A 15,151-nucleotide genomic window follows, 5' to 3' on the forward strand; every position below is an offset into this window, starting at 1 on the left:
AGGGTTACAATGTTTACTTTGTAAATGATGTGTGCACCATCATGGACATACCACCAAGCAAAAGATGCATTGCTGAAGTGAAGATGACAAGGAACAGGATGTTCCCTCTCCCGATCAGGGCAGACATGAAGAACAAAAGGGAAATGGCAGCAGTCACCCAAGAGGCTTTCCAAAGCATGCCAAAGGATGAAAACTGGTTATGGCACTTGAGATTCGGGCATCTAAATTTTGGAGGTCTAAACTTATTGAGCAGAAAAGGAATGGTAAAGGGATTACCATTGATAGAGAAGCCGGACAACCTTTGTGAAGGTTGTATATTGGGCAAACAACATAGAGAAAGTTTTCCATCAAGGAAAAGTATAAGGGCAAAGGCACCCTTAGAGATTATCCACTCAGATTTGTGTGGACCAATGCAAGCTCCATCATTAGCTGGCAGCCTATATTTCTTGACATTCATTGATGATTTTACAAGAAAGACTTGGATATATTTCCTCAAGAACAAAAGTGAAGTCTTTGAGAAATTCCAAAACTTCAAAGCACTTGTGGAGAACCAAAGCGGGCTGCACATAAAAGTATTGAGAACTGATAGAGGAGGTGAGTATATCTCAAATGAATTCCTAAAGTTTTGTAGAGAAAATGGAATACATAAACAGTTCACAACTCGGTACACCCCACAGCAAAATGGAGTTGCTGAAAGGAAGAACAGAACCATCATGGAGATGGCAAGGAGCATGTTGAAGGCAAAGCATTTGCCAAATGAGTATTGGGCTGAAGCTATACATTGTGCAGTTTATATTTTGAACAGGTGTCCTACAAAAGCAGTCATGAACAAAGTGCCAGAAGAGGCATGGAGTGGGAGAAAGCAAGGAGTCACCCACATGAGAGTTTTTGGATGTGTGGCCTATGCACACATTCCAGATCAGCTAAGGAGGAAGTTGGACAGCAAAGGGGAGAAGTGTATCCTTGTTGGATATAGTGATGAATCCAAAGCCTACAGGCTGTATATCCCATCTACCAAGAAATTTTTTGTAAGCAGGGATGTTCAATTCATTGAAGAAGAAGCTTGGGATGGAAGCATAGAGAAAACAGTGAATGTTAAAAACTGTTTGTCTCATGATGAAGATGAAGAGGAGGTGGCTGAAATGAATCCCCAAACAGCAGCACCAACACAAGAACAGCAAGGTACACCATTGAGGATCAATGAGAGTGCTTCTCCAAGCACACCACAAGGAGGAAATTCAAGTGCATCTTCAAGCACTTGCACACCAAGTGAACGAGGTAAGAAGTTTAGAAATCTAAGTGAAATTTATGAAGAAAGAATGAATTCCTTATTTGCCTTGTTTTGTCACGTTGATGATCCTATTCATTTTGAAGAAGCTATTAAAGACAGGAAATGGATAGAAGCTATAGATGAGGAGATGAATGCCATAGAGAGAAACAAAACATGGGACTTGGTTGAGTTACCAAAAGGCAAAGAAGTCATTGGTGTGAAATGGGTCTACAAGACCAAGAGCAATGCTAAAGGCAAGATTGAAAGGCATAAAGCAAGGCTGGTTGTCAAAGGCTACAAGCAGCACTATGGAAGAGATTATGAGGAGACTTTCGCCCCGGTTGCAAGAATGGAAACAGTGAGAGCAGTGTTGTCCATAGCAGCACAAAACAAATGGAAAGTCTACCAAATGGATGTGAAATCAGCATTCCTAAATGGAGTGTTAATGGAAGAGGTCTATCTGGAACAGCCTCTCGGATATGAGAAGAAAGGAGAAGAGCACAAAGTGTGCAAATTGAAGAAAGCTCTTTATGGGCTGAAGCAAGCGCCAAGAGCATGGTACAGCAGGATAGATTCATATCTATTGGAGAATGAATTTGACAAATGTGAAGGAGAACCCATAGTCTACATCAAGGAAAAGGATGGTAAAATTTTAATTGTTGTCTTGTATGTAGATGATGTTATTTTCACTGGAAATGATATGTATCTTATTGAGAATTTTAAATCAGTCATGAAGGATGAATTTGAAATGACTGACATGGGTTTGTTGAGATACTTCTTAGGCATAGAAGTAGATCAAAATGAAAAAGGAATTTTTATATCTCAAGCAAGATATGTAAATCAAGTTTTGGGCAGATTTAACATGCAAGAATGCAAGGCAGCCATCACTCCCACAGTGATGGGATTAAAGCTCAGCAGAGAGGACAGCAGCAAGGATTTTGATCCTAGCTTGTATAAAAGCATTGTGGGCAGCCTTATGTATTTAACAGCAACTAGGCCTGATTTAATGTATGTTGTTAGTTTAATTTCCAGGTTCATGGAGAGGCCAAAGGAGGCACATTGGCAGGCAGCAAAGAGAATTTTGAGGTATGTCAAAGGTACCAAAATGTTTGGAATTTTATATCATGCCTCAGAACATTTAGATTTGGTTGGGTACACAGATAGCGATTGGGCTGGAAGTGTAGATGATCGGAAGAGCACTTCCGGTTATGTTTTTAACATGGGTTCAGGAGCCATCTCATGGGCTTCTAAGAAGCAATCCATTGTAGCATTATCTACAGCATAGGCAGAATATGTGGCAGCGACAGCAGCAGCATGTCAGGCAGTATGGATGAGAAGGATGTTGAGAAGCTTAGGCCAAGAACAGGCAAAAGCAACAGTGGTCTTTTGTGACAATAGCTCTGCTATTGCTTTGTCAAAGAATTCAGTGTTTCATAAGAGAACGAAACACATCGATACAAGGTTTCACTACATCAGAGAATTAGTGAACAATGGAGAAATTGTCCTAGAACATTGCAGGACCCAAGAACAGGTCGCAGACATCTTGACAAAGCCACTGGTTCAGAAGAGTTTCGAATTTTTGAGAAAATTCTTGGGAATGACTGAACGCGTGGCTGTTAAAATTAAAGGGGAGTGTTAAATTTGTAATTTTACAGCGCGCAGTGGTTCAAGAAAACCACCCGGTCTCCCCGCACCGCCATTCACCAAAGGCGGTATCCGTAGCTGAGGCTCCGAACACATTCACATGCCGCCACGCGTCTCTTGTACGACGCCCAAAACCACTTTCTCCGGACAGTAAAGTTCGTTTGGTTTGCTGGAGGATGGTGTGCGAACCACGTCGGATCAGCTCAGCGATCTAGACGCATAATCTCGGCCGTTGACTTTCCAAAGTTGCCCTCCGCCCGCGTCAAATCAAGTTTTTGCATGGAGTAAAAAAAACTTATGCGTTGACCACCGTAGAAGAATTTATGGAATTTAATGTTTTCTTCGTAGATATTAGGTGGAGGCTTTAATTTTAGTTATGGGCATATAGTTAATATAGTTATGGGCATACGTCCCACATATGTTTTTTTATATGTTTTCTTTATATTGTTATGTATGTTGACGTGCGGTAGTTTTTTTTTATGTAGTTTTTTTGTTCTTCTTCCTGTAAGCACAGAACGCACAACAGTGCGAGAATATAATGGAACAGGGGCTGTAATAGTTACAGGGTATTGTTAATATACATGACTTTCATGAAATTAATTTTGTAGTATCCACAGCAGTGGAAAATCTGTGAGAGCAGCAGAGTTTTTTTTGTGATTCCCTCTTTGCACAGAGGAAGAAATATGTAACAGAATGTTTTTTTTAAATTAATAGAAATGCTTTGTGACTGTGTAATGGTGTCATCTGAGTCATTTTGGTTTTAAGAGGTTCTTTGCAAAAGATCCTGGACAGAAGAAACAGAGCATTGTCTCTGTGGTGAATATTTTTATTTTGGTTTTGGTATTTTTCCCCATTAAAAATACCCAACACAAAAGTGACAGCAGTAGAAAGAATAGGCGAGCCTGCAAAAGACTCTTTGACAGAATAACAGAGGTTTGAAGAAGACTATAGTGAAAAAGCAGAAAGTGTAAGACTCTTTGAGAGAGCAGTAGAAGTTTGAAGAAGCCTCGTGCTAAGAAGCAGGAGAGAGAAACTCAGTTCTAAAAAAGAAGGCCAAGTTTTTTTTCCTCGGGTGGAAGTTATAACGCGGCTTGCTAGTTGTCATCAAAGCGTTATAACACGGGAGGGCTCAGCAGATAATGCATTACAGTTTGCAAACTTACATGGTTCTGCAGACACACGAGTTTCTTATGTCTTGTGTGCATTAGAGCACTAGCGTTGGCCTTCACTATCAAGAAAGGAGTTAGCGCGCGGCCTCACCGCCCTTCTTGTAAGGACCTGCTGTCCTAGGCACGTCCGCCCGAAGTGCGACCGTGGGTGAGCGCGCGTTTTAGACGAAGTGCGAATGTTCGGTTGAAGTACGAAGCTGCGGTTGGAGTATTATGCGAGTTCTCTTGGAGGTGCGACAATATAATGCGCATATATGGAGGAGAGAGCGAGTATATATACGCATGGAGCGTGGGACAAAACACATGGAGCCGACCCTTGCTTGGATGAAAGGCCGACGGTGCATTCATGGTGAAGTAGGGGCTCGTTTGGCATGGAGGACGAGTCGGCTGGGCAAGCCAACACGCCCTGCCATGGGTATAAGTTACAGATGCGTTAAGGCATTTGGATCATCATTCGATCACTCATCATCTTCGCTAAAAGGAGTAGTGCGCAGTTCTAAGTGTGCAAATACAAGGAGGAACGCGCAGATTTCTCATGTGCCCATTCTTGGGCTAGTCGCACAAAGAAGAAGCGTTGAACTCGGTATTGGGTGAAGGTGCGGGTAGGAGCGCCCGGTGGTTGGGTGAGGCATGCATGGTGGATGTGTAAAGCCCGGTTTGTGCGACGACTTGGCATGGGAGTCTTGGCGACTCGGGTGAGTGCCCGCCCATCGTGAAAGTGTCCATGAAGACTTCTTGGTGTGTTGGGTTGTGAACATAAGTGTGTCTTGGGTAGAGGTGCCCATGTGTGGCGACTTGGAGGCGCGCCCAAGTTGGGCAAACAACACGATCGTGCAACGAGGTGAACGAAGGGTTGGTGAGTCGTGCGACGACCGTGCGGAGGTGCCGACGAGCTGGGCAACCGAGTTTGCCAAAGTTGTGAAAATTGACTAAGTGTAAATTTGGGGTTTCCCAAGATTTAACTTGTACATTGTAAAAGTGAAGATTGTATAATATATTGATTGAGACAGACTCATATTGCAGGGAGTTGCCCCTTCCTTTATACTGTTGTGCATTTCTCTTGTATAATGCTGTTGATAATGAATGTGTATGGGTATTCATTGGTATAAAGGAACACATTAATAATACTTGGTTGTGAAACACAAACTAAGTAGGATAAGTGGAACGTTAGGCGTAATCCACGAACATAAGTATTGGTGAAAAGAAATTGTTCGGTGGTGCCGCACCTCACTATAAGCGGTTGAAAGACTACCGCAGGTGTAGGGGCGTGACAGGTGGTATCAGACCTAGATTCGTGACAGTTGGATGCACTTGACAGGTGGATGCACTTGACAGTTGGATGCCTGACAGGTGGATGCACTTGACAGTTGATGACAGTGGAAGCAGGTACTTGCAGGTGAAGGACGCTAGTTTCACATACAAGTGGAACAAGGACCGATTCATGGTTGCAGGGAACTTGTTGAAGTTGGTGAACGATGAAACAGGTTTAGCAAAGGTGAAGCTTAGTGCTTGGGCCAAGCTGAACGACAAGGCATGGCAAGTTTGGAAGAACGCGAAGGGAAGCTCTTGCTTACCTTATACAGGTTGAAGTGGATGAAAGAAGAGAATCCCCGGATTCGAGATAAGCTTGAAGTCTTGGAAAAAAATGTTGAAAACAAACTTCTTCAACTTGGTTGGAAAATGGAGCAAAATGAAGTTGCAGAGTGTGCTATCAAGGAAGAGGAAGCCGTGATGATCGAGGATGTTGCAGACATGACCATGATGGAGGATGAACTTGAGACTGATCAAGTTAAACCAGGATCGTGCAGTTTGCGGACATGGATGGATGAGGATACTCATATGGAGGAACCTCATGATGATGATGAAGTATTGATACTTGTGTTTCACTTGAGCATTTGGTAGATGGACCATATGTAGGGAAGGGCAAATTCAGTTTCCCAATGCAAGGGAGCATCTTACAATGGATGACTATGATGAGACCTTGTATGGAGAAGCAAGGATTGTTGATTGTTGCATGACTTGTTGGGGTTGTTTGTGACCTTATGGTAGAAGATACAAAGACCCGTGACAAGGGAGGAACATGATGATCGTTGCGGATGAATGGGTCATGCTTTAGTCACATTGGCTAAGTGCCTGGCATGACACATGAACAGGTTGAAGGGCACACACTTGAGTTGCTTGGGTGGACTTCTCATGGCCGAGACCAAGAGATAGTCTTGGTGGAACCTTCAGTGGAGGAGCTATGATGGAGAGACTCGTGATGATGATATGGTTGGGTGACCGAGTTCACTAGACTGAAGATTGCAGACTTGGATGAGGATGACCAATCGTTGTGATGGGTCTACGTGGTTGGACTACATGGGCAACTTAGTCATGGACAACAGGTTGGAGACATGGAGCTTGGCAGTCTTATGCAGGGACATTATGCAGAAGCACTTGTAGAGGTGTCACTTATGGGCATCCAATGAGGAGTGCCAAGGCAGGGATGTTGTGCAGGCAGATTTACTGATGTGACATGGAGATGTTTTGATTATGAGACAATGGAGAGATTGTGCACTTATGTACAACAAGGCCATGGACTTGGATGGAGTTGTGAACAGACTATGGAGCATTCCTACTACATGGAGAGCTGAGGTCAGAGACTTTGATGCAGGATGGGGTGCATACTTTCAAGAACATGTATGGGAATGGCTTGAAAGAGTGACTTGATGTGGAGGATCGATATGAGACACTTTGGAGTGATGGAGTTACAACGATGATGATGCCTTGGTGACTACACTTGGGCATGGGTTGAGCTGAGACTCAACTACCTTTGACACATGGGAGCTGATTGATCTATGATCATGGCAGCACATGGATAGATGAGACAGGTACATACTTGTTTCTATGGCAGACTTGAGGGATGGCACATTGCAGATATGATGGAGGTTGCTTCATGGACCTGGATGTGGCACATCGAGAGTCGAAGTTTGATGAGATGGTCTCTTCACTTTGAGGAGATGGATATTTTGCAGATGGATAATGATGTGGGGGTAGATGTGATTGATTTCATCTAGCACATTAGTACTAGACATCATGGACAACATGTTGCAGATGAGATGAGGACTACTTCATGGACCTGAGCATGGCTTATACTTGTATGGAGATGGATTCTTGATCGAGTTGAGGATGTGACAGGATGTTCTGAGAAACGACTGATGGTGGCATGAGGATGTGCATTCTCATGGTTTGAACGTGATAGTTGGACTGATCACCCGACTAGTTCAGACATGGGAGGTGGCATGTACAGAGATGTGTTAGCATTGTGTTTGAGTATTATGGTAGCAGTTCACATGAGGAAGACACATGATGAGGTCGACACGAGGTGTTGCAGGAAGCATGTAGCTTGAGATGGAGGGGCCAACCTTCCACGATGGAGAGCAATATGTGGAGATTGTGACAGGGTGATCGATGGTCATGGATTGAGATGATTTCCGACGTATGACATACCAATGAGGTGTATACCTTGGTATGGTGATCTTGGTGACAGATGGTTGCCGAGACAAGACATGGTGGAGACGGTGGTTCTAGATATGTTGCAGTGATGTTTGTAGTATGTGGAGGAGTTGACATCATGGATATTGTTGATCTTGGTGGGTGGCTACTAGGATGATATGTTGTCGAGGACGACAATGACTTCAGGTGGAGGAGGATGTAAGGACCTGCTGTCCCAGGCACGTTTGCCCGAAGTGCGATCGTGGGTGAGCGCACGTTTTAGACGAAGTGCGAATGTTCGGTTGAAGTGCGAAGCTGCGGTTTGAGTATTATGCGAGTTCTCTTGGAGGTGCGACAATATAATGCGCATATATGGAGGAGAGAGTGAGTATATATATGCATGGAGTGTGGGAAAAAGCACATGGAGCCAACCCTTGCTTGGATGAAAGGCCAACGGTGCATTCATGGTGAAGTAGGGGCTCGTTTGGCATGGAGGACGAGTCGGCTGGGCAAGCCAACACACCCTGCCATAGGTATAAGTTGCAGATGCATTAAGGCATTTGGATCATCATTCGATCACTCATCATCTTCACTAAAAGGAGTAGTGCACAGTGCTAAGTGCGCAAATACAAGGAGGAAGGCGCATATTTCTCATGCGCCCATTCTTGGGCTAGTCGCACAAAGAAGAAGCGTTGAACTCGGTATTGGGTGAAGGTGCGGGTAGGAGCGCCAGGTGGTTGGGTGAGGCGTGCACGGTGGATGTGTGGCGCCCGGTTTGTGCGACGACTTGGCGTGGGTGTCTTGGCGACTTGGGTGAGCGCCCGCCCATTGTGAAAGTGTGCACAAAGACTTGCTGGGGTGTTGGGTTGTGAACGGAAGTGTGTCTCGGGTAGAGGCGCCCGTGTGTGGCGACTTGGAGGCGCGCCCAAGTTGGGCAAACAACACGATCGTGCGACGAGGTGAACGAAGGGTTGGTGAGTCATGCAACGACCCTGGGGAGGTGCCGACGAGCTGGCAAACCGAGTTTGCCGAAGTTGTGAAAATTGACTAAGTGTAAATTTGGGGTTTCCCAAGATCTAACTTGTACATTGTAAAAGTGAAGATTGTATAATATAATGATTCGGCCAGACTCATATTGCAGGGAGTTGCCCCTCCCTTTATACTGTTGTGCATTTATCTTGTATAATGTTGTTGATAATGAATGTGTATGGATATTTATTGGTATAAAGGAACACATTAATAATACTTGGTTGCGAAACACAAACTAAGTAGGATAAATGGAATGTTAGGCGTAGTCCATGAACATAAGTATTTGTGAAAAGAAAGTGTTCGGTGGTGCCGCACCTCGCTATAAGCGGTTGAAAGACTACCGCAGGTGTAGGGGCGTGACACTTCTTGCCGCAATAGCAAAATCAAAGAGCACGAGTCAAGCCTTTTCGAAAAGTCAAAAATCAAATTCATATTGAAGGGTTTTCAGCTAACGAGACATGGGATAACTCTGAGAGGAGTTTTGGCATAAAGGAGCTTTGAAGATGAAGGAGATGTGTTTGAAGGACTTGACAAGAATTAGATTTGTTGCATGCCATGAAAAAAAAAGGAATAAAAAATGTGGATAAACCCTGTGCCCACTTAATGATAGATTTAAAGTCTGTAGCAATAACAATCTCCTCAATAGTCAGCCAAGAAGCACACCTCAATACAACCCAAATAACTAACATTTCAACTCTACTAATAATTCTTGCACCATATAGCACCTCATACCAGCTAAACTGATAAGCTTGGCTAAGCATCAACACTATATAAACCGCCCACCCACATACCCCTTCTAAAGATACCCATCAAAAAAGCCCAATGGCATTGTGGACCCAATTTCCCTATAGGAGCATATCCTCCTAGAAGAAGGCCAAGATCTTCATACTTGTGAGCCGCACATCAGGGACAACTTGGTAAAAAAATTACCATTCCGGCTCCTCCGAAGGGTGTAGAAGGGAAGCGTCCTAAATTCTTTATGTTCCTCAATCCATTGTGTGAGGCATGTGCCAATAGAAGATCTGTCCACCTCTGCATTTATTTGGAGAAACTCAAAAATCTCTTTCCAAATTGACACAGCAAAAGGGCAAGCTAGAAAAAGATTCACCACCTTTTCATCCACCCTTCCTAGGCGCCTGAACAACCCCTCTACAAAGGTTCTCCCACGTGAGGATCCTATTAAACCACATAAAAAGCATTTCAGTTTCAATGGAACCTCCTAACGCCACATTTGTAACAGCTAAGATTCGTTGTGTGGAAACATGTGCCCCTGAGAAATGTACGAATATGATTATTTGGCCAAAATCTTGCCTTCTAGCTCACGCCCGGCCCAAGCAAGTCTACCAGACTTCTCTGTCAGCACAATACCCGCGTGACCGAGCTTATATCTGTATCGCTCCAACTCGGCCTCTAGGGACACCAAAAGCTCAATGTCTTTGGAGTACGGCCAACTTGGGGGTGAGAGAATAGAGAGACTATGGGTGCCAATATGTGCCAAATAATAAATTCCTGAGCAATTGAGACATTGAATAATAGGCGCAGAGAGAGTATGATCTCCTTCCAAACGGTTGATAGTGTCTAGGCCAATTGCTATCGAGTCGGCCCTGTCAACCTCCCATCTCATGTTTCCACATAGCGAGGGCTTAGCCCTCATCAAACTGTGCCAGATGAATGATGCGTTCTTCTTTTCTAGAGCTCCAAACTTTTAGTGAAATTCTGGCATCCTGTTTTACGTAGCGAAATGTATCTTTTACAAGAGATATTTTTGCAAATAGATTGATTTATATACATTTAAGCGTTCGCCATGTTTTTCCATGTTGTGACCATCTGCTATCGTTCTTTTACTGCAAAACTTTATTGTCTTATGTTTGTTGGTCGTTCACCAGTGTGAACACAACGAGATCGACTGCAATTATCAAGTACTATAATTATTGTGCTGTGATAGGTAGTAAATTGGTAATATGTATTATCATATTTATAATATAATGTAAATCAATGAACTTGATAGTTTGCATTAATCAATCATCACCTCTCGCATTATGAAAGTACATTTTGAAATTATCTCGTCATAACTCAATTGATACTTTGGTCACTTGCAGTCTCAATGAGACAAGTAACACCATCAATGATAATATGTGTTGGAAGATAATCCCAACTATTTTGCAGCGTCAATGATAATATGTGTTGGAAGATAATCCTAACTATTTTATTTAATTGAACATGATAGTGTATCGTTTCTAGAGTATATGACAAATCACGTTTCAGAATGATAATATGTGTTGGAAGATAATCCTAACTATTTTATTTAATTGAACATAATAGTGTATCGTTTCTAGAGTATATGACAAATCACGTTTCAGATTTTCTTTTAAACTGAAGCAATAGGAGTATAAATGAAGTTTAGGATGAATGTATTTCTGTTTCTTATTTCTTTAACACATTTGTTGTTTTCAGTGCAATTTTTTGGAAACTTTTCGGATGGAATTTTATGGTTTAATTTCTCTAAAATCTTGCAGGAATTTATTGAAATCCCAAGCTTGATGGTTAAACTTTGCATAATAAAAATGCCTTAATATTTCTCAAGATATTGAATCCATATATAATAAAAAAACTGATTTAAATAACACAAATCAAATTTTTACTCTTAATTTTTCCACCAAATTTTACTACTAAACAATAACTCCATCTGTAACCAGAAGTCTACATTCATCAAACAAATCACTCGAAATATCTGGCGCGGTTGGTATAATGCAAGGTTTCACTGCGTGACATGAGTTTGTACTGCGCATTGTCTTAAAGTACATGAAATTAATTTGTGTATGCACACCATGTTTTATTTATTAGTTATCTTGTCTTAAAATATATATCAATGTATGTTTATGTGAAGTTATGCAGGTTTAGTTTTTGGTTTATGCTTTTATGAAATTAAAATCGAAGTATATTTTGGTGTGTATTCAGTTTGAAATTTTATTTTTGGTTTTACTGCGTATTACTTTGAGTTTTAAAATCTGTGTTTTTACTATCCTACCAAATTTGTTTTATTTTGTCTACCTTGTTTTTGTTTTTATGTTTATTGTCATATGGTATCAAAGTAGGTTTATCAAAGCATACTTATTACAAAGCTAAGGAAGCAAGGTTTGTTAGAAAGGAGTCAAGATTTAATCAAGTGAGAAATGGAAATTTCAAGCATAAGCTTGAAAAATTTACAGATTTTTCAATTTAATGCTAAGAATTATGATTTTTGGACAATTACAATGAAGGTTTTATTTTGTTCTCAAGATACATGGGATTAGTAGAGAATGGGTTTCAAGAATCAATTGATGTTGATGCATTTAACATACAATGCATTGACACAAGTAGAGAGAGATTTATTGAGAAATAATAAGGACTCCAAAGCCCTCTTGTACATATTCTAGGCAGTGCATGAGAGTATTTTTCCAAGAATTGCAACATATCAAGGCATGGTAGAGGTGAAGGCAAAAAAATTATAAATGTTGAGAGGATTTTGAAACAATAAGTATGGAGTCTAAGACAATAGACTCATTTTTTACACAATTTATTGGAGTGGTAACTCAAATCAGATCTCATGGTGAGACACTTGAAGAAAGCAGAGTAGTTGAAAATATTTTAAGAAGTTTACTATCAAGGTTTGATTCTATTGTTGTGGTCATAAAGGAGACAAAGGATCTCTAATAGCTTTCAATGGATGAGCATCATGCCTCACTCATTTTTCATGAACATAGGTTGAGCAGAAAAACAAATTCTTCATTGGAACACACTTTCAAAACACAAGTCTTAGTTGGTCATGGTAAAGAAAGAGGAAGATCAAATCCTAGAGGTAGAGGAAGAAGTCCACACAAAGGTGGAAGAAGCAACTCTTCAAGTTCAATTGGAAGAGGCAACACTCAAAATCCAAGTCAAAATTTAATCCAAAATTAAGCACAAGGTTAGAGGTATGATAAATCTCAAATTCAATGTCATTATTGCAAGAAGCATGGGCATTATGCAAGTGAATGTAGAAAGAAACAATATGATCTTAGTAAACCAAATGAAAATTTCACAAAGGAAAATCAAAACCAAGACAATATGTTTTTATCTTGTGATGTAGCACGAGAGAAGTAAAATGATGTAGGGTTTCTAGACTCAGGTTGTAGCAATCACATGATAGGGAACATAGAAATGTTTTCTAATTTGGATAAAAGTGTAAAATCTGAAGTTACATTAGGGACTGATAACAAAGTGTTAGTCATGGGTAAAGGAAAAGTCAATATTCTAACTAAGAAGGGGGAGAAGAAGTATATTTCAGATGTATATTTTGTTCCTAGTTTAAAACAAAATCTAATAAGTATTGGATAGCTTGTGCAAAATGGATACAAAGTCTTTTTTAAAAATGGAGAATGTGCAATCTTGGATAAATTTCCAAGCAGTTGATTGCAAAAGTTCAAATGAAAAGCAATAGAATGTTTCCCCTAAAGATAAAAATGGATTTGAAGGCATACGGTGCTCATGCACAACTCTCAATGAACTCACAAGAAGATGAAATAAAAGTTGCAGCATGCACAAAAACAAACTTTCAAGAATAAATAAAAGATGAAAGTTGGATATAGCATCTAAGATTTGGGCATCTTAACTTTGGAGGTTTAAACTTACTACACAGGAAATGCATGGTAAAGGGTTTTCCACTTATAGAAAAACCAAAGAAATTATGTGAAGGATGCATCTTGGGAAAACAACATAGAGAATAATTTTTAGCAGGAAAGTCAATAAGGGCAAAGGCACCTTTGGAAATTGTCCATTCATATTTATGTGGATCAATGCATACACCATCAATTTGAGGAAGTTATTATTTCTTGACAATCATATATAACTACACAAGAAATACATGGGTCTACTTTCTGAGACATAAAAATGAAGTGTTTGAGTGCTTTCGATAATTCAAGGCTCTTACTGAAAAGAAAAGCAGACACTGCATCAAAGATTTGAGAACTGATAGAGGTGGTGAATATATCTCAAATGACTTCCTACGTTTTTGCAAGGAGCATGGAATTCATAAACAATTTACAACAAGGTATACACCTCAACAAAATGGTGTCCCTGAGAGGAAAAATAAAACAATTATGGAAATGGCAAGGAGTATGATGAAGGAAAAGAATTTGCCAAATGAGTATTGGGCTCAAGTTGTAGCTTGCACGACTTACATCATAAATAGATGTTTAACCAAAGTGTAAAGAACATGATTCTAGAGGAAGCATGGAGTGGAAAAAAACATAGTTTCACTCACATGGAAGTGTTTGGATGTGTGGTGGCATATGCACATGTCCCTGATGAATTAAGGAAGAAATTGCACAAGAAGGGGGAGAAATGCACATTTATTGGATACAGTGATGAATCTAAGGCATACAAGATATACAATATAATAACCAAAAATTTCATAATCAAAAGAGATGTACAATTCATAGAAGAGGAAGCATGGGATGGAAGTTGGGAGAAAATAATTAATGTGGCAGCAAGTGTACCATAAGAAGGAAAAGAAGAATTAGTAGCAGAAAGTAATTCTTCAATGTTGACTCATCTTACACCTATTCAAACTCAACAAAGTAGTCCTCAAGTGACACCTTCAACAAGAAATAGGATAACCTCATACATTCATGCAAATAATCCTCCAAGTGTGCAACAAATATCAACAACTCGACATTCTCCAAGCTAGTCAACTTCAAGTGACACATCAAATCCAACTTTGGCAAGCTTGAGAAGACAAAAATTCATATATTTGAGTGATATTTATGAGAAAAATGAAGGTGAAAGCAACATCAGTCTGAATTCTCTATTTGCTTTATTTTCTCATGTAGATGATCCAATTAAATTTGAATATGCAATTAAGGAGGAGAAATGGATAACAAGAATGGATGAAGAAATAGATGCAATAGAAAATAATGATACATGGGAGTTAGTGAATTTTCCACAAGGAAAATAAGTCATAGGTGTAAAGTGGGTCTATAAGACCCAATGCAAAGTGGAAGGAAGAATAGAAAGACATAAAGCAAGGCTAGTTGTTAAGAGATACAAATGACAATGTGAAAGAGATTATGTTGAAACATTCATGCCATTTGCAAGAATGGAGATAGTGAGGAAAATTTTGGCAATAGTAGCACAACATAAATGGAAGGTATATCAAATGGACGTGAAATCAACCTTCTTTAATGGAGTGGTGAAAGAGGAAGTGTATGTGGAGCAACCACCTGGTCATGAGTTTCAAGGCCAAAAAGAAAATGTATAGGCTAAACAAAGCCCTCTATGGGCTGAAGAAAGCACCATGCACATGGTATAGTAGGATAGATTCATATTTGTTGGACAATGGCTTTAGCAAATGTGATGATCAACCTACACTCTACATCAAAGAAACTGATGGTAAGCTCTTAATTGTTGTTTAATATATGGATGATCTAATTTTCACAAGGAGTGATGATCTTCTAACTGTTGCCTTCAAAGAGTTCATGAAAAGTGAATTTGAAATGTCATGTTTGGGATTTTTAAAGTATTTTCTAGGCATAGAAGTGAAACAAAC

The sequence above is a fragment of the Pinus tabuliformis genome, chromosome 8, assembly GCF_031772625.1.
Source record: "Pinus tabuliformis cultivar Carrire ecotype Pingquan chromosome 8, CPIR1, whole genome shotgun sequence".
Taxonomy (NCBI): domain Eukaryota; kingdom Viridiplantae; phylum Streptophyta; class Pinopsida; order Pinales; family Pinaceae; genus Pinus; species Pinus tabuliformis.